This window comes from Triturus cristatus, chromosome 3_1 (genome assembly GCF_964204655.1).
Source record: "Triturus cristatus chromosome 3_1, aTriCri1.1, whole genome shotgun sequence".
Classification (NCBI taxonomy): domain Eukaryota; kingdom Metazoa; phylum Chordata; class Amphibia; order Caudata; family Salamandridae; genus Triturus; species Triturus cristatus.
This window is the reverse complement of record NC_140583.1, coordinates 87,888,455-87,909,451: the sequence shown is the minus strand read 5'-3', so window position 1 is coordinate 87,909,451 and position 20,997 is coordinate 87,888,455.

The following is a 20,997-nucleotide window of genomic DNA, read 5'->3' as shown; positions in this document are numbered from 1 at the left end:
GGTGTAAAAAGTGGCACAGCCTGGACCACCTCTCTGCAATGCAGCTCAGTGGCGCTTACTGGAAGCACTTGGTGGGCTAGTTAGCCCCCAGGGGCCCTCAGTATTGAAGGGAAATTATATCCCCAATTTAAAACATGCCATAGTGCGTGTTTGCACACGTCACCTCAGGCCCCGTCCCAACCCTTCACCACTGTGTAAACGCGCCCTGTGGCTGTTCTAAGTTGAGAGATTAAGTCCCCTTGAATCTTAAGGGTCCCTAGGGTCAAACTAGACCCCAAGGTACCTCCAGTAAGCGCCACAGACCTGCGTTGCAGAGAGGTGTAAAAAGGGGCTTGGCCTCAGAACACCTGTCTGCAGCGCAGCTCCCTGGCGCATACTGGAGATGCCTGTTGGGCTAGTTGGCCCTCAGGGACCCTCAGTATTGAAGAGGAATTAATTCCCCAGCTTACAATTCGCCAGGGGGCACGTTTGCAGAGTGCTGCAAGGAGGGGGCGTGGCCTCCGGCACGATGCCAGTCTTTTATTTATTTTAATTTTTTAAGAAGGGGGGCTGTGTGGTTCCCCTTCTTATTCTAATTTATTGGCCCTGATGACCCCATCCCCCAGGGCCTGTCTCCTAATTATATTTTTTGACCCCAATCCCCAGGGCCGGCCACTGTTTTTTATTATTTTTAAAAAATATATATTTATAGACACACCTAGGACATGCTGGACAAACCGTATGTACCTATCACCATGACGATTTGAGTGATATTCATTAAAAGGCGACTATGCATACAATGAATCCACGTGGAATGTATTTACACCACTAGTGAAGCTCTGACATGTCTGATGCCCTACCGTGCCTAATCACGGTAGACACCCTTGTCGTTTATTTATACAAACATGGGTAGCTATTGACGGGCACATTTAATACACATGCACACCAAGCCATTCAAAGGGGATTCAACAAAAATTCGACCAAAACAATGTAAGAAACCCCCCTCATGGTTAATAAAACACACATCCACTGCCGGATGTGTAATACTTTTTATTTTACTCTCTGGAAAGGGGACGAACATCACTTGAGAGTCACAGCGCGCTCCTGGCAGAGCCCAATGCTGTGTTACACCCACCATTGCCTGCCGAGTGCTACACACCTCTGTTGTTTTCCACCAGCTAGTGCATATGCTATGACACTCTCTAGCCCATGTGCACTGTAACACCACCCCGTGAATATGTCATGCCACACTTGTATTCGCACGGGTTATATTGCCCCATCTAACGTGCCTTCCTCGATGCCTATGTTATAACGCACAGTGCTATGCCATACATATTACAATCTGGGATCCATATCTTTGTCACAGTACATATGCAACGTTACACTCCCCAGCACATATTTTATATTACAACTTTAGAGACTAGTTAGGTTACACAACACTGCCCTGTGCATTTTACACTCCAAGGCGCACATCGCATAGCACGCGCTAGTGCCTGTGCTATCTCGCGCTCTCCAATGAATCTGTCATTGCGCACAATGTATTGCATATTATATTTCACGCCCGGTTCATCTTATATCACACTTTTTGGTGCATAGTTTATACCATACACTATATCTAGTTTTCATATTCAATCGTGCTCTCAGGACTATGTTCTATATAACACTGTGTTCACCTACCCTTTTCACTGGCATTACATTTTGCGATAGGGGGTGGAGGGTCAGGGGGTGTTTCTGCCAAGTGAGCCCAGAATCACAGTCACAAACGTCCTCTTCTTCCTGAATAAAAGTGAGATTATGCTGCATACTTGTTCATATTTTAAGTAGTTCGCACAGACACACGTTTTAAAAACAATAAAGTTCCTAATACCCGCCTTCTCTGAACAGTTAGCTTGCTGCCCCATCCCCCTCCTCCCTATCCTCTGTTGTGTGAATCCATGGACTAGCCTCCTCCCTCCTGCCATGCATGGTCTGATGTGCTGCCACTGCCCTCAATTTAGTATGATGTACCAGTCCCCTCCTCCTGCCCTCCATTGCCCAATTCTATGCCTCATCATTGACCTCCTGCTTAAACTCTGTGCTTAGCTTGCTGCCCCTATTCTCCTTCCCCCTGCCCTCCGATGTCTTTGTGCATGCCCCTGCTCCATCCTTTTTGCCCACCATGTTCCATGGACTTGCCACTCCTATCTACTCTGAGTGTTCTGTTGAGCTGCCACTCCCCTCCCACCTGCCTAGCATTGTCAGATGACTGTAACCTGTCCCTGCCACCTCCACCCTGCCTGTCCACATGCCATGCCCCTATCCTCTTCCTCCTGTCCTACATGGTCCATTGTACTGCCACACCCTTCTGCCCTCCCTGGTCTGTTGTGCTGCAACTGCTCCTCCTGCCTGCCCTGTGCGGTCTGTTGTGAGGCCCCTTCCCCTGAACTTTCTTGTCTGTGCACAGGTCCTGACCCTCCCTTCTATCCTCCATCGTCCTTTGTGCATGCCCCTGCACCCTCCTTCTTGCCCATCATAGCCATTGTGCTGCCACTAACCCTCCCACTTGCCATGCATGGTCTTCTGTGCTGCCATGGCCCCTCCCACCTTCCCTGTGTGGTCAGTTAGCTGCCCCTGACCCCCTCCCACCTTCCTTCCATGGTCTGTGTGTATGCCATCACAGTCTCACTGTTGCTCTTCATGGTGTGTCTTGCTTCTAGTGCCCATCCTGCCTGACCTCCATGGCTATCTTGCTGCTCCTGCCCTGCCCCCTTGCCCCCAGCCCTCTGTTTACATGTGCAGACCCCTACTCCCTCCCTCCTGGCTTGTCTGTTCCATTGTAATGCCCCTGATCCTTCCCTCCTGCCCTTTATGGTCTGTTATGCTGCAGCTTTCTCTCCTGTCTGTCCATTATGGTCAGCTAGCTACCATTGCCTCTTGCCCCTCTGTTCTCTGTTGTCCATGTGCATGGTCCTGTCCCCTCCCTCTTGCTTTCTATGGATTGTTGTGCTGCACTCCTGTCCCGCATGCCCTGTGTGGTGTATTGTGCTGCTGCAAACCCTGATGCCTGCCCTGCAGGGTCAGTTTGGTGCACCTCTCCATGTCCCTCCTGTCCTCTGTTATCCAAGTCCATGTCCCTACCCCATTTCCTTCCATGATCCAATGTACCATACTTGCGAACATTTTGAACTTGGTAAGAGGGAGATTTTGAAAAAAAACTGGGGTATTGATTTTCCCCTTTGAGTTACATTGAAAAAGAGGAGATTGTAGACAGGAGACAGATCAAATAAAGCCCATTTGAGCTTAAAAACATTGGACGTTTCCTGGCTGAATCAGGTCTGTTGGCATGTATGGTTGTACTACCATTGCCTCTTCCTTCTGCCCACAATGGTCTATTACATTGCCACAGCCTCTCTTGCAAGTCCTGTATTGTTGGTTTGTTGCCCCTGCCCCCCTTTCCACTGCCCTCCATAGTCTGTTGTGCTGCCACGGTCCTTCCTGCCTGCTCAGTGTGGTTAAATTGTTGCCTTTTCACCCTCCTACCTGCCTTCAATTTTCAGAGTCCGTGCCCCTGGCCTCTGCCTCTCAACAGTATCCTAATGAACAACTAGATTGCTAACATTCTATATTTATTACAAAAGTGTGGAACGCCTGACGTCATCTTGATGTAATCAAAACTGTAATACCTAGAGCATTTCCTTTAGAAATTACATATATGAGAGGGTCTTATTGGCATCAAAATTATGGTTAGTGCTCTAAAAGACTAAAATAAGGACATATTTTCTGAGTTTTCAAATAGCGACAAAGCACTTTTAAATTATTTGTTATCTTTATGTTTTTTTATCCAGTTGACCACTTGATTAAATGTTGCACTTAGGGGAGAGGATGTGGTGTTACTTCCAGAACTGCAGACTTTGCAACTGGGGAACCAGGTTGGAGTTTCTGCTTCAGCTCGACATTCTGTGATTCTGGTCAAATCACTTAGTCTCCCCATGTCTACAACCAAAATGAATTTGTTCTTGTGTGATGTAACCAATGCTCATGTGAAGCACTCCAATACCTGACAAGTCTGCACTATATAACACTGCAAAAACACAAAATAATAAGTGTTTTGCACACTTCTGTCATTGGGCTATATTTGGGCTACATCTGGGTGATTTTGGGCTACATTTGGGCTCTTTTGTCTCCGGTGGCCATCTTGGGAGATTTATTTGTTATGAAGTTTCCTAATTTCCTCATGTACTGCAGTCTCCTCAGTAGGAAATGCTTTCAGTGTTTTACTTTGATTCCATCATGAAGGTATTCAGATATGTCACACATTTGCCATAAATTCTGAAAGTTAGCACTCTAGTTGCTCATTAGATCACTGTAGTAAAACTACTGTTCACCATGGAAGTCTGCTCCTGGTATTAAAAGTGCATGTTTCAGTCTGCATGTCAGAATTTTTTAATGAAATAGAAGAGGATTTGAGAAGTCACTCAAAATGTGCCCTCATTTTCTTTCTTCAGCATTAATCATAATTTCTATGGCAAAATGAACCCCCTCATTGTGTTCCTTTTTAAATTAAATGTTTTATGTGTTACCAGTTTATTCCAATCAAGATGGCTTCAGGTGTGCCATACTTTTGTCATAATGAAGACAGTAAGCGCTCTAGTTGTTTTTAAGAACACTCTGGGACATTCTGTCATTGGGCTATACTTGGGCTACATCTGGTTGATATTTGGGCTACATTTGGGCTCTTTTGTCTCTGGTGGCCATCTTGGGAGACTTATTTGTTATGAAGTTTCCTAATTTCCTCATTTACTGCAGTCTCCTCAGTAGGAAATACTTTCAGTTTTTTACTTTGATTCCATCAAGAAGGCATTCAGATGTGTCACACATTTGCCATAAATTTAGAATGTTAGCACTCTTTTTGCTCATTAGATCACTGTAGTAAAGCTACTGCTCACCAGGGAAAACTGCTGCTGGTATTGAAAGTGCATGTTTCAGTCTGCATGTCAGAATTTTTTTATGAAATAAGAGGATTTCAGAAGTCAAAATGTGCCCTAGTTTTTCTTTCTGCAGCACTAATCATACTTGTTATGGAAAAATGATCCCCCTCATTTTGTTCCTTTTTAAATTAAATGTTTTAAGAGTTACCACTTTAATCCAAGCAAGATGGCTTCAGGTGTGCCATACGTTTATCATAAGTAGGACTGTTAGCGCTCTAGTTGTTCTTTGGAACACTCTGGGAAGCTGCAGTAGAACACAAAGGAATCAACTGACAGTCTCTGCCCTTGTTGGATGTACATGTTTTACTGAGAATGTCAGACTTCATTCTCACATGACTGAGAAAGATAATGTGAATTTACAGAAAAAATTCTCTCAGTTTAGCTTATAGATCACCTTCCAAACCTCTGTGGGAAAAGCATGAGAAAATATTTTTCTCTCAATCATGATATCCTAGCAGAAGGCTTTTTCACATGGTGAAATCACCTTAGAATATACCACAATTCCTAAAATGAGTAAGGTACCATCAACAAATGATTTATGATGTAACTAAAGTCTTAAAACCTTCTATTAACTGCAATGCTTTTTAATGAGGTGCTATCATGTATATTGGTCCCAAGATGGCTGCCAACACTTCTTGGATGAAGTGCTGACAGCCAATCACATCTCAGGATGAGATGTGTGGTTAGGCTCCGCCCACATATATATGATTTTACTTTTGATTTTCTCAGGAACTACTGAACAGATTGACACCAGACCTGCAAAAGGCACTTCCCGAGCTGAGGACTACCTCTCTGCCAAATTTCAAGTAATTCTGTTCAGCCGTTCGGGCTGTACCTTGGACTAAAGGTCCCTATGGAAAATTGCATGGGGAATACGCGTTTGGGGACCCCCCTTTTTTCTCAGCCCCCGCTTGACGAATCCCCCCGAGACTTTCAGGGTAGGAGCGGAGCGGAGCGCCCCACCTATTTTGAAACTTTCGCGAGGATTCATCAACCGACGCCAAAGTTATTCCAAATAGAATGTTGCGGATTTCCTATGGAAACACGGTCCTAACTATAACTATCTACTGGCGACCGCCAGTAGATAATATATATATATATATATATATATATATATATATATATATATATATATATATATATATATATATATATATTACCTACTTGCGGTCGCCAGTAGGTAGCTATTGATAGGACCTAGTTTACATAGGAACTTTGCCGTCGTTTGACGAATTCTCACAAAACATTCAAACCTTGTTTACCACTCACGTCAGTTGCTGTCTAGGAAACTGTGAACATGTCTACATCCGGAAAAGCTGAAAGGAATTACATCATATTTAGCAGGAATATAGCTGTTGGTCCGGAAAGCGCCCTTTTAGCTAAATCGCAGGAAAAAAAATTAAAAAAGAAAAAGCGGCAGGGTAGAAACTTCCTGACCACTAGGCCTCTTGGGGGGGCATTTGTAAAAAGTTTATCGTGAGTCGTGCTGGAGCTGCGACTCCCGCAGAAAATATATTTTCAAAAAACAAAGTGCGAACTCCCGCTCTTTGTTCTGAATAGGCCCCTGCATGGCCAGCTCCTGGAGGTATTGGATAAATAAAGAAAGGGCGGCACACAAGCCCCCCTCCTGGGTATTATTATGCCCGAAGACCACCACTACCCTGGGGATTATTTTTAATAAAAATGTGGAAAATTACCTGTTTGGCAACCCCTGGGCCCTGGTGACCGCCACCTCGTCAGTTCAAAATGTGATGTTTATGTGAGAGGGCTGTGCATCTTCCCTGCAGTCTGGGGAACCACCAATCACCCAGGGCAAAATACAACATTAATTCGGGGGAAGCCCAGGGGACCGCCACCTACCCAGGGCTGAATACAACATTCATTTGGGGGGGGCTGTATGCCTCTCCAGAACGCAACCCCCCCCCCCAGGGTAAGTCTTTATAATTAAAAATTAGGGGCACGCAGCTCCCCCTAGCCCCATGGACCACCACGTCCTGGGAAATAGATTTTGAAAAACCTTAAAAATTCACTTAAAAAGCCAAAGGTTGCCGGCACGTTTGAGTTAGGCTCAGATGTCACTCGTACAAAACCAGTAACATTTGGCAGTTATAGTTACCTGAGCTAATTATAAGTATATATATAGTTTATATATATATATATATATATATATATATATATATATATTACCTACTGGCGGTCGCCAGTAGGTAGTTATAGTTAGGACCACGTTTCCATAGGAAAACCTCAACATTCTATTTTGAATAACTTTGGCGCCGGTCGACGAATCCTCGTGAATTTTTCAAAATAGGTGGGGCGCTACGCTCCGCTCCTACCCTGAAAGTCTCGGGGGGATTCGTCAAGCGGGGGCTGAGAAAAAAGGGGGGTCCCAAAACGCGTTTTCCCCATGCATTTTTCCATAGGACCTTTAGACAGGGCTACAGCCCGAACGGCTGAACAGAATTACTAGAAATTTGGCAGAGAGGTAGTCCCCAGGTCAAGGAAGTGCCTTTTGTAGGTTTGGTGTAAATCTGTTCAGTAGATTATGAGAAAATAGCCTTTAAATCAATATATATATATATCTAAGCGTGCTCCGTGCGCGCTGGGTGCGCGCACCTCGCCGTGCGCGAGCGCAATTCTGATTGGTTGTTAGATCTTAGTAAACATTCGAATCGGTGGAAATCAGGAAGCGGCGGCCGCCATTTTGTCTATCGCATAAAGAGGGGGTGATAAACAAAGGGGGAGAACTTGAAAAGGGGGCAGAGTGGGTAGAAATAGACCCAGTAGGCATTGTAAGGGGGTCAAAGTAGGACCTTGTAGGGCAAAAAAAAAGATTAATATTTTGTTAAAAAATATCGCCGAGTGCGCGCACCCAGCGCGCACCCGAAAAAAAACTTAATAAAACAAATTTAAAAAAAATCGCATTTAAGTGTTTAGATATAAGGTGGCTCTAAAAAGAGCCCTTGTGTTTATTGTTTGTTTTTTGGTACCTACAAGTAAGTACATGGCCCATCTAGCGTAATGTGGGCACGCGGTGCGCGTAGCGCACCGCGTGCCCACCGTGCGTGCACGCCACTAACTGCGTAAAGTGGGCGCGCGGTGCGCGAAGCGCACCGCGTGCTCACTGTGCGCGCACGGTGCGCGAAGCGCACCGTGCGCGCACGGAACGAACTGCGTTAAGTGGGCGCGCATGCCACGAATGGCGTAAAGTAACTTAGCATTTAAAAAACCGTACAAATTCACTGAAAAAACCATAGGTTTCACACACGTTATAGTTAGGAATTAGCATTTAAAAAACCTTGCAAATTCACTGAAAAAACCATAGGTTTCACACATGTTATAGTTAGCGGAAATTTTACTGATAAAAAACCAATGAAATTCCCCCGTTATAGTTAGTGCAGGCAACTATAACTCACGCGACCGCAATCTTCTGCTGATGACATATGTGTCTTTATGAAAAAAAAATATTTGTAATATATGTATAGCTAAAAATGTATGGAAGAAGACATGGGCAAATAAGTGTCTAAATACAGTATTAGCATCAGCAGAGGATTGCGGTCGCGTGAGTTATAGTTGCCTGCACTAACTATAACGGGGGAATTTCATTGGTTTTTTATCAGAAAAATTTCCGCTAACTATAACATGTGTGAAACCTATGGTTTTTTCAGTGAATTTGCAAGGTTTTTTAAATGCTAATTCCTAACTATAACGTGTATGAAACCTATGGTTTTTTCAGTGAATATATATATATATATATATATATATATATATATATATATATATATATATAGAGAGAGAGAGAGAGAGAGAGAGAGAGAGAGAGAGAGTGAGAGAGAGAGAGAGCTATCAATACCCTTCCAAACATAAAGTGACGCATAAATTATGCAAAAAAGAAGCAGAGACCTCTGGGTAGTTCCCAAGTTTCCGTGGAGAACACCTACTGTATAAGGCACCTTGAAACACCAGCATCATTCTGAATTTGGTCACCTTATATGTCTGCTTTTCTATCAAAGTTTTTAAGCATCAGATTAGTGCAGTGCCATCCATGCTGAGATAGACAGTGACAAAATCCTTTTAAAACTTCAGGCACAGTTTTACAATTTTGAGTTGGTAAAATACCAAGTAAGCCAACCTGAAATAAATAAAAGCAACCTCTGACGTTTCGCTATCATTATATCTCTTCAGAGAGGTTTAGCTTTGTCCAGACACAAGGGAACACCCAGTATAAGTCAAAACAATATCCTTTCAGGCATAGAGTGATGCATACATTATGCAAAAAAAAAATCGGAGAACTCTGGGTAGCTCCGAAGTTTAGGTGGAGAAGAGCTCCTGTAAACAGCACCCTACAACACTAGTCACACTTCGAATTTGCTTACCTCAAATGTATGCCTTTCTATAAGAGTTTTTAAGCATATGATTAGCACACTTCCAAAGACGCCGACAGTGACATCACTGACCATGTCATGAGTGATATAATATGTGAGGTCATAAGCAATGTATTGTGTGGGCATGAGTTATAGTTAGCTCAATTTCACTGGTTTTGTATGAGTAAAATGTCAGTCTAACTCTTATGTCCCTGTAACCTTTGTTTTTTTTCAGGGAATTTCTAAGGTTTTTTTAAATTCTATTTCCTAACTATAACGTCCTCATAACCTTTGGTTTTTTCAGTGAATTTTGATGGTTTTTTAACTCATAGTCACGTTTGAAGAGTGATGGAGAAAAGGGGTGGGGCATTCTACTAGCTCTCATGAAATCTGCTGTGCCACATTTACTAGAGGTAATAGGAGGGCTTCTTGGTCCCTATGGACCTACAGCTTCCAAGAGGACTTTGTCCCCCAACCAGTAGTGCACCAGGAGGCACATTTGGAGAAAAGTGGAGATAGGGGGCATGGCCTCCGAATACCTTTCAGTGATACCGCTGTGTGGGAGTTACTGGAAGTAGCAGGAGGGCTTGTTGGCCCCACGGATGCCCAGCAGCCAAGGAAAGTTCATCCCCAACCAGTAGTGCTCCAAGAGGTGTATTTGCAGACTGGTGGAGAAAGGGGGTGAGGCCTCCGACGACCTCTCAGTAATCCTGCTGTTTGGGACTTACTGAGGTAACAGGAGGACTTGCTGACCCCCAAGGACCCACAGCATTCAAGGGGACTTCATCCCCCAACTAGTAGTGCGCCAGAAGGTACGTTTGGAGAGTGGTGGAGAAAAGGGGCATTGCCTCCCCACCTTTCAGCAATCCTGCTGTGTGGGATTTACTGGAGGTAACAGGAGGGCTTGATGGCCCCATAGACCCTCAGGGGCCAAGTAGACTTCACCCCAACCAGTAGTGTGCCAGGAGGCACGTTTAGAGAGTGGTGGAGAAACGGGGTGTGGCGTCCGAAGGCCTTTCAGCAGTCCCACTGTGTGGCATTTACTGGAGTTACCAGGAGGTCTTGTTGGCCCCTAAGGCACCACTGGAGCTAAGTGGACTTCATTCCTCAACCAGCACTGTGCCAGGAGGTTCGTTTGCAGAGTGATGGAGAAAGGGGGCATGGCTGCAAAGTCCTCGCAGCAATCCCACCCTCTGGGTCTTACTGGAGGTAACAGAAGGGGTTCCTGGACCCTCAGCATCCAAGAGGTCTTCATACATTAACCAGCACTGCGCCAGGAGGCGTATTGTCAGAGTAGTTTAGAAAAGGGGCGGTGTCTCCAGCAACTTGTGGGTGCAACATTTGTTTTTAGTTTTTTTTTACAGGATGAGAGCCACACGGAACCCCTCCAGAGCTGATTTTGGCCCCCAGGATCACATTCCCCAGGCCCATCCTGTAGTGTGGGTGCCCTGGTCCCAACCCAGGGCACCCACTGCCAATGGTGGTGACCTTGTGGGGAGCCCAAAAGCCACCGCAGTCCCTGCTAGCTCTCTGCCTCCTGAGGGAGCCGGCATTTCTTTAACAGAGATGGACCTGCTAACATGCAGCTCCCTTGCTTTCATCAAGCAAGAGACAAATGCTCCCACTTTTTCAAAGCGGAGCACCGTTTTTTATGGCTTGGCGGGAAGCTCTCGCCAAGCAATAGCATACTACTATGTCCCGGGGTTGGCGATCCCATTTTAATTTCTCGTTGGACCATATTTTTATATCATGATATTTCAAAAATAGTTGTTTCAATCTTGATCTATAACCCCACCACTTTTTTGGGGAGAAAGTGACATTTGCGTATGAAAAGTAAAAAAATACTGAAATCACAATTCATTCTATGGTCTTTCAAAGCGAAGCACAAACAATATCAATAATTCTACAAATGTTTGTACAATTCCTCATTCTGATTCAGGCCGTGTGGAGTGAGAGTAGGTAGATTAAGGATGTGCCGTGATTCTGTTTGTCTCGATTTTCTTTCATGGTCACTTCCCAGATCATGACGTTCTACTAATTAAATTGCGTAAAAACTTAATTTTTTCCAGTTAGTGTCATGATTGGACTCCATGTGTTTTGCGACTGGATTACTGGAATCTTTGTTTTCCGTTGCTCTCACATGTTCCAAAATTCTATTTTTCAACTCACAAATAGTACTTCCCACATATTTTAGACCATATGCGCATTCGATTATATACACCACATATTGACTTTTGTATGTGATATATTGGTTTATTTTTCACTCCTTTTTATTGGCAAGTAAAATCAGTTGAGGTGTTTATCGATTTGGCACACTTTGCAGCTATTGCATTTAAAGAAACCAGATTGTTTTAGCCAATTTGCTGTCCTTTTCTTTTTTGGGGGGAAATGGCTATGTACCAGTTTATCCTTTAGGTTTTTAGTCCATCTGAAAGTAATGTTGGGGTGGTTGCCCATTATGTTGGCCACCGGTTTATCCAATCTTAAAATATTTATTTTTTTCAAAGAATTTTCTTAATTTCCTATGCTTCTGCTGAGTATGTTGTTATCAGACGAATTGGTTCAATTTGTCCGAAAATATTGTCTTCTTGTTTATTTTTTAGTAGCTATATTCTGGGTTTTTGTATTGTTCTTCTGAGGCAAGATGTAATTATATTTTGGTTATAGCCCCTTTCTTGAACCTCCGGGATGTTTCACTGCTGTGTTTAACCCCCATATATCCTCCTGTGAACAGATCCTGCAAATCCTTTTATGTATATATATATATATATATATATATATATATATATATATATATATATATATATATATATATAGTAGGTAGTTATAAAGGACCTATTTTCCATAGGAAATCCGCAACATTCTATTTGGAATAACGTTGGCGCCGATTGACGAATCTTCGCGTGATTTTCCAATCTTTTGGCCAGCTCCGGTCCGCTCCTATCCTGAAAATTTGATGGTGATTCGTCTAGCGGGGGTCGAGAAAAAAGTGGGTCCCAAAACACATTTTCACCATGCATTTTCCCATAGGACCTGTTGACGCAGCTACAGCCCGAACTGCTGAACAGAATTACGCCAAATTTGGCAAAGTGGTAGTCCTCAGTTCAGACTCGTGCCTTTTGCTTAAATGGTGTAAATCCGTTCTGTAGTTCCTGAGAAAATTAGAGTTAAAAAGATAGATATATCTGGGCGGAGCCTAACCACACATCTCATCGTGAGATCTGATTGGCTGTCAGTACTTCATCCTAGAAGTGTTGGCAGCCATCTTGGGACCAATATACATGATAGCACCTCATTAAAAAGCATTGCAGTTAATAGAAGGTTGTAAGACTTAAGTTACATTATAAATCATTTGTTGATGGTACCATACTCATTTTAGGAATTGTGGTGTGTTCTAAGGTGATTTTACCATGTGAAAAAGCCTTCTGCTGTGATATGATGAATCATGTTTGAGAGAAAACTATTTTCTCATGCTTTTCCCACAGAGGTTTGGAAGGTGATCTATAAGCTAAACTGAGAGAATTTTTTCTGTAAATTCACATTATCTTTCTCAGTCATGTGAGAATGAAGTCTGACATTCTCAGTAAAACATGTACATCCAACAAGGGCAGAGACTGTCAGTTGATTCCTTTGTGTTCTACTGCAGCTTCCCAGAGGGTTCTAAAGAACAACTAGAGCGCTAACAGTCCTACTTATGACAAAAGTATGGCACACCTGAAGCCATCTTTATTGGAATAAAGTGGTAACACTTAAAACATTTAATTTACAAAGGAACAAAATCAGGGGGTTCATTTTGCCATAGAAATTATGATTAGTGATGCAGAAAGAAAAATTAGGGCACATTTTGGCTTCTCAAATCCTCTTCTATTTAATAAAATAATTCTGACATGCAGACTGAAACATGCACTTTGAATACCAGCAGCAGACTTCCCTGGTGAGCAGTAGCTTTACTACAGTGATCTAATGAGCAACTAGAGTGCTAACATTCAGAATTTATGGCAAATGTGTGACGCATCTGAATGCCTTCTTGATGGAACCAAAATAAAAAACTGAAAGTATTTCCTACCGAGGAGACTGCAGTAAATGAGGAAATTAGGAAACTTCATAACAAATAAATCTCCCAAGATAATAAATATAGAATGTTAGCAATCTAGTTGTTCATTGGCATACTGTTGAGAGGCAGAGGCCAGGGGCACGGACTCTGAAAATTGAAGGCAGGTTGGAGAGTGCAGAGGCAACAATTTTACCACACTGGGCAGGCAGGAAGGGCAGTGGCAGCACAACAGACTATGGAGGGCTGTGGAAAGTGGAGCAGGGGCTACAAACCAACAATACAGGACTGGCAAGAGAAGATGTGGCAATATAATAGACCATTGAGGGCAGAAGGAAGAGGCAGTGGTAGTACAACCATACATGCCAACAGACCCATTTCAGCCAGGAAACGTCCAATGTTTTTAAGCTCAAATGGGCTTTATTTGATCTGTCTCCTGTCTACTATCTCCTCTTTTTCAATGTAACACAAAGGGGAAAATCAATACCCCAGTTTTTTTTTAAATCTCCCTCTTACCAAGTTCAAAATGTTTGCAAGTATGGTACATTGGATCATGGTAGGCAGGAGGAATTGGGGTAGGGACATGGACTCGGATAACAGAGGACAGGAGGGACATGGAGAGGTGCACCAAACTGACCGTACATGGCAGGCATCAGGGTTTGCAGCAGCACAATACACCACACAGGGCATGCGGGACGGGAGTGCAGCACAACAATCCATAGAAAGCAATAGGGAGTGGACAGGACCATGCACATGGACAACAGAGAACAGAGGGGAAAGAGGCAATGGTAGCTAGCTGACGTTAATGGACAGCCAGGAGAGAAAGCTGCAGCATAACATACCATAAAGGGCAGGAGGGACGGATCAGGGGCATTACAATGGAACAGACAAGCCAGGAGGGAGGGAATTGGGGTCTGCACATGGAAACAGAGGGCTGGGGGCAAGGGGGCAGGACAGGAGCAGCAAGATGACCATCGAGGTCAGGCAGAATGGGCACTAGAAACAAGACACACCATGGAGAGCAACAATGAGACTATGATGGCATACACACAGACCATGGAGGGAAGGTGGGAGGGGGTCAGGGGCAGCTAGCTGACCACACAGGGAAGGTGGGAGGGGCCATGGCAGCACAGAAGACCATGCATGGCAAGCAGGAGGGTTAGTGGCAACACAATGGCTATGATGGGCATGAAGGAGGGTGCAGGGGCATGCACAAAGGACCATGAAGGGAGGGTCAGGACCTGAGCACAGACAAGAGAGTCCAGGGGAAGGGGCCTCACAACAGACCGCGCAGGGCAGGCAGGAGTAGCAGTTGCAGCACAACAGACCAGGGAGGGCAGAAGGGTGTGGCAGTAAAATGGACCATGGAGGACAGGAGGAAGGGGATAGGGGCATGGCATGTGGACAGGCAGGGTGGAGATGACAGGGACAGGTTACAGTCATCTGATAATGCTAGGCAGGTGGGAGGGGAGTGGCAGCTCAACAGAACACTCAGAGTAGATAGGAGTGGCAGGTCCATGGAACATGGTGGATAAAAAGGATGGAGCAGGGGCATGCACAAAGACATCGGAGGGCAGGGGTAAGGAGAATAGGGGCAGCAAGCTAAGCACATAGGCTAAGCAGGAGGTCAATGATGGGCCATAGAATTGGGCAATGGAGGGCAGGAGGAGTGGCCTGGTGCATCATGCTTAATGGAGGGCAGTGGCAGCACATCAGACCATGCATCGCAGGAGGGGGAGGCTAGTCCATGGATTCAGACAACGGAGGATAGGGAGGAGGTGGATGGGGCAGCAGGCTAACTGTTCAGAGAAGGTGGGTATGAGGAACTTTATTGTTTTTAAAATGTGTGTCTGTGCGAACTACTTACAATATGAACAAGTATTCAGCATAATCTCACTTTTATTCAGGAAGAAGAGGACGTTTGTGACTGTGACTTCGGGCTCACTTGGCAGAAACACCCCCTGACCCTCCGCCCCCATCGCAAAATGTAATCCCCGTGAAAAGGGTAGGTGGACGCAGTGTTATATAGAACATAGTCCTGAGAGCAGGATTGAAAATGAAAACTAGATATAGTATATGGTATAAACTATGCAGCAAAAAGTGTGATATAAGACGAACCGGGGCTTGAAATATAATATGCAATACATTGTGCGCAGTGACAGATTCATTGGATAGGGCGAGATAGCACAGGCACTAGCGCGTGCTATGCGATATGCGCCTTGGAGTGTAATATGCACAGGGCAGTGTTGTGTAACCTAACTAGTCTCTAAAGTTGTAATATAAAATATGTGCTGGGGAGTGTAATGTTTCATATGCACTGTGACAAAGATATGGATCCCAGATTGTAATATGTATGGCATAGCGCTGTGTGTTATATAATAGGCATCGAAGAAGGCACGTTAGATGGGGCAATATAACCCGTGCGAAGGCAACTGTGGCATGACATATTCACGGGGTGGTGTTACAGTGCACATGGGCTAGAGAGTGTCATAGCATACGCACTAGCTGGTGGAATACAACACAGAGGTGTGTGGCACTCGGCGGGCACTGGTGGGTGTAACACAACATTGGGCTCAGCCAGGAGCATGCTGTGACTCTCAAGTGAGGTTCGTCTCCTTTCCAGATAGTAAAATAAAAAGTTTTACACATCGGGCGGAGGATGTGTGTTTTATTAACCGTGAGGGGGGTTTCTTGCATAGTTTGGTCGAATTTTTGTCGAATCCCCTTTGAATGGCTTGGTGTGCGTGTGTATTAAATGTGCCCGTCAATAGCTACCCATGTTTGTATAAATAAACGACAAGGGTGTCTACTTGGAGAGTACCCACCGGCGGGGGCGCCGGGATTAGGCATGGTAGGGCGTCAGACACGTCAGAGCTTCACTAGCGGTGAGAATACATTCCACGTGGATTCATTGTATGCATAGTCGCCTTTTAATGAATATCACGCAAATCGTCATGGTGATAGGTACATACGGTTTCTCCAGCATGTCCTAGGTGTTTCTATAAATATATATTTTATAAAAATAATAAAAAACAAAGGTCGGCCCTGGGGGATGGGGTCCCCGGGGCCATAAGTGGCCTGAGGAGGGGGGCAACGCAGCCCCCCTCCTAAAGATTTTTTTTTTTTTAAAAAGGCCATGACCCGGGGATTGGGGCCCCCGGGGCCGATTAAGGCCTTGGGAGGGCTACATTTATTTTTTTCAACAAAATAAATTAGGGTGCAGGCCCTGGGGGATGGGGTCCCCAGGGCCAATAAATTAGAAAAAGAAGGGGGGCCACACATCCCTTCTTCTTAAAAAAATAAAATAAATAAAAGACCGGCATCGCGCCGGAGGCCATGCCCCCTCTTTGCAGCACTCTGCAAACGCGCCCCCTGGCCAGTTGTAAGTTGGGGAATTAATTCCCCGTCAATACAGAGGGTCCCTGAGGTCCAACTAGACCAACAGGTATCTCCAGTATGCGCCAGGGAGCTGCGTTGCAGACAGGTGTTCTGAGGCCACGCACCTTTTTACACCTCTATGCAACGCAGCTCTGTGGCGCTTACTGGAGGTACCTAGTGGGCTAGTTTGACCCTAGGGACCCTTAGGATTCAAGGGGACTTAATCTCTCAACCTAGAACGGCCACAGGGCGCGTGTACACAGTGGTGAAGGGAGGGGACGGGGCCTGAGGTGACGTGTGCAAACAGGCCATGTGGCGCGTTTTAAGTTGGGGTAAAAATTCCCTTTCAATCCTGAGGGACCCTGGGGGACAACTAGCCCACCAGGTGCTTCCAGTAAGCGCCACTGCTCTGTGTTGCAGAGAGGTGGTGCAGGCCGTGCCCCTTTTTACACCTCTCTGCAATGGTGCTTACTGGACGTACCGAGTGGGCTATTTTGCCCCTAGGCACCCTCAGGATTCAAGGGGACCTAATCTCCCAACTTAAAATGGCCACAGGGCGTGTTTACACAGTGGGGAAGGGAGGGGACGGGGCCTGAGGTGACGTGTGCAAACACGCCCTGTGGCGCGTTTTAAGAGGTAGTTTTAATCCCCTGCCCTATTATATACTAGGGGCTTACAGAGGAGGTCATGCTAATCACAGGGGACCCCAACGCATAGTGTTCCCTAGTGTATGTAGGTGTTTTCACTGTATTCTGAGTGTCTTTTAACATTGCACTGGCTCTAGGATTGGTTAGTCAAACTCAGTTACCACCAGTATCCGTCTGAAAAAGTTGAGGGTACAGGATGATTTTGCAACAAGGCTTCTTTCTGCTCTTCTGTTTGTTCTTTCTGCACGTTATCCTTCTTCCTGCACTTTTCTTCGTCTTTGAGGACTTCTGTTGCTTCTTTCTGCACTTCTTTTTTTTCTTTCTGTGCGTTTTTTCTTCTTTCTTCACATGTCCTATCTCTGTAGGCATAGTTAGAAATTAGCATTTAAAAAAACCTTTGAAATTCACTGAAAAAACCATAGGTTTCAGGCACGTTATAGTTAGGAATTAGCATTTAAAAAAGCTCAGAAATTCACTGAAAAAACCATAGGTTTCAGGGGCGTTATAGTTAGCTGGACTTTTCACTCTTACAAAACCATTGAAATTCCCCCGTTATAGTTAGTTCAGCTAACTATAACTCGCGCGCCCGCAATGCACTGCATGATGATGTCACATATTACATCACTCATGACATGGTCAGTGACATCACTCATGACATCACTGATGACATCTCAAAGATTTAATCTCCTACGTCAAGGACACCAAGGACTTCCTACAAAAAATCGAGAACTTGCATTGGGGTCCAAATTGTTGGATGGTGTGCCTTGACGTAGAGAGTTTGTACACCAGCATTCGCCATCCTGACGGTCTTAGAGCCTGTCAGGACTTTCTGAAAACTTGAAGTGCACACCTGTTGGGCCACACACGGATGATCCTTCAGATGATTGAAGTGTGCCTTACAGAGAATGTTTTTATGTTCAATGGTAATTGGTATAAACAAACGCAGGGTACTTCGATGGGCACTTGCTTCGCTCCCAGCTACGCAAATCTCACTGTGGGCTGGTGGGAGAAGCAAGTGCTCTGGACCGAGGATTTGGACAGATGGACTAAAAACATTAGCCTTTGGTTTATGTACATCGACGACATTTTTTTCATTTGGGAAGGTGTGGAAAGTGATCTATTTTTGTTCTATAATGCTCTGAATGATAACTGTATGAACCTGAGGTTTACCATGGCACATAGCCAACAGACTGTAGATTTTCTGGATATCAAACTTAACGTTACAAATAACACCTTAGCCACCACCCTCTTTAGGAAAAAAACATCCGGAAACAGCATCCTGCACGCTGCTAGTTGCCACATGCCCAGTTTCAGGTGGAGTCTCCCTTACGGAGAACTACTTATAGCTAAACGCTACTGCAGCACAGAGGAGGCATATCAGAAAACTAAAAAGGATATGCTAACTAGATTTAGGGAGAGAGGATACACCGACAAAATGCTGGAAAAGGGGGTACAGAAAGCAGATAACATCAACAGAACTGAGGCCCTTTTCAAAAGTACGAGAGTACAAAAAACTACTCCAATCAATACGGCACCACTCAGATTTATCACTACTTTTTCTACCCAGGCAGACCAACTCAAAAATATTCTGAGGAAAAGGTGGGATATCCTTACACAGGATACCACATTATCAGCCAGGATTGGACCTAATCCATCTTTCTCATACAGGAACAACCTATCCCTTAAAGATCTATTGGTTAATAGTCATCTCAAACCCAAGAAAGGGACCTGGCTTGAACAGGGTAAGGGTTTTAAGCGATGCAGAAAATGCAAAGCATGCAGTCACTCTGATGATGTTAAAGAGGTCACCCTACAAAAAACAGGGAAAGTTTGGAAGATTCCAAAATTGATCCACTGCAACAGTGACCACACTGTCTATGTCATCACCTGTCCCTGCCCTAAATGGTACATAGGGTCAACTACTTTTCCAGTTAAGAAACGTATCCTGGAGCACTGGCGAGTAATTACCAACCAAGATCAAAGTTACAGCACTGCCAGACATTTCAGGGAATACCACTCAAGTGACTGGACCAAAGCGAAATATTTTGCTCTTGACACTGTGGCCAAACACCCCAGAGATGGCAACAGAATACAGTCTCTGAGGAGATTAGAATCTCGCTTCATACTACAGACAGGCAGCCTTTTTCCAATAGGGCTCAATAATGACGAAGAAATGTATTCGCATTTATAATCTCTTGAATGCTTTTTAGCCAGGCTTGGCCCGTTTTGAAACCAGTTGTTTTTCTATAAAATTGTTTTTATTTCCACTTTGCACATCATGGTCAATCTTGTAAAGGTTTCTCTTTTCCAGTGTTTGGTATGTCGCAATTGTGGATATTACGTGAACCTGAGTCATATATGTTTTACTTTGATGTAATGTGGTCATTGCAATAATAAGATGTACATTAAGTACTAATGTTATATTATTCTCTTTGTTTCTGCAGCCTGGGGGCTCACGGATAGACCAGTGCACTAGAAAAAGTCACGGATATGGTGTATTGATAAAGTTCTTGGTATGAGCACATTCCTCACTGGAAGTATATCACAAATGCAAATACAAGGGTACTATACCTTTACTCTGCACTCGTAGTCAACTGACGTGGACATATAATGCCAATCACAGACAAACTTATCTTGGTACTAGACCGCTAATGCGCCAACACCCCAATCACCATTCAATTCATTTGCAGAATATTTTTACCTTGCACTGACCATAGTCACCAATATTATCATGTGATTCGTAACAAACAATGAAATAAACATTTACAGGTTTCTCAGGTTGTGTTAGTTATGAATTGATTAAAATGCTCATTATAGGGCAACAATATTTTTCCTGTATTTAATACGATTTATATTAATTGCGACACAAATGTATTTCTGAATGCCATGATTGACTAAGTCTTTTTTCACTTTCACTCCCCGCACACTGTGACGTGCTCAACACAGATTTGTTCATATACTTCCTGGTTCACTATAGAGGTCATGTGACCAAGGCTGCTTGACAGCCGAAACGCGTCTTCTGCCCCCTCGTGTAAATAAATCTATATTTCCAGCAAGACCGGTGTGGCTCGTCTTGTTTCCGAGTGGAACTGTGGAGAGAATTTCTTTGCAATATATATATACATATATATATGTGTGTGTGTGTGTATATATATATATTATATATATATGCATAGATTAAACACTATCATAATACATGACATGTCATATCCATCTTCTACCCTATGGTAAAATTAATGAGAATAGACAAAAAATATACACAGAAGGGGAGGGCTCCAAAATATTAGGGAGGCGCTCATTCCCAAATTACAGTGCAGAAAATGGCAAAAATTACCCTAATCAAGCCCATGTGTGTGGGCATTGCAACACTATAATTCACTTGAGTGGTTAAATGGGCATAGGATATAAATATCCAAACTTGAGAAAATTCCCAATACCAGAATTCTATTTCAGCACAGGTTCCACAAAATATACCAATGCATAAGAGAAATCCACGTTTGCATTGACAAAATCATTCCAACACCACATCTTCCAAACCATAACCTACAATAACTCAAACTGTATATTATTCAGCAATAGCTTATTCATCAGATCCTCTCATTTTATAATCAAAA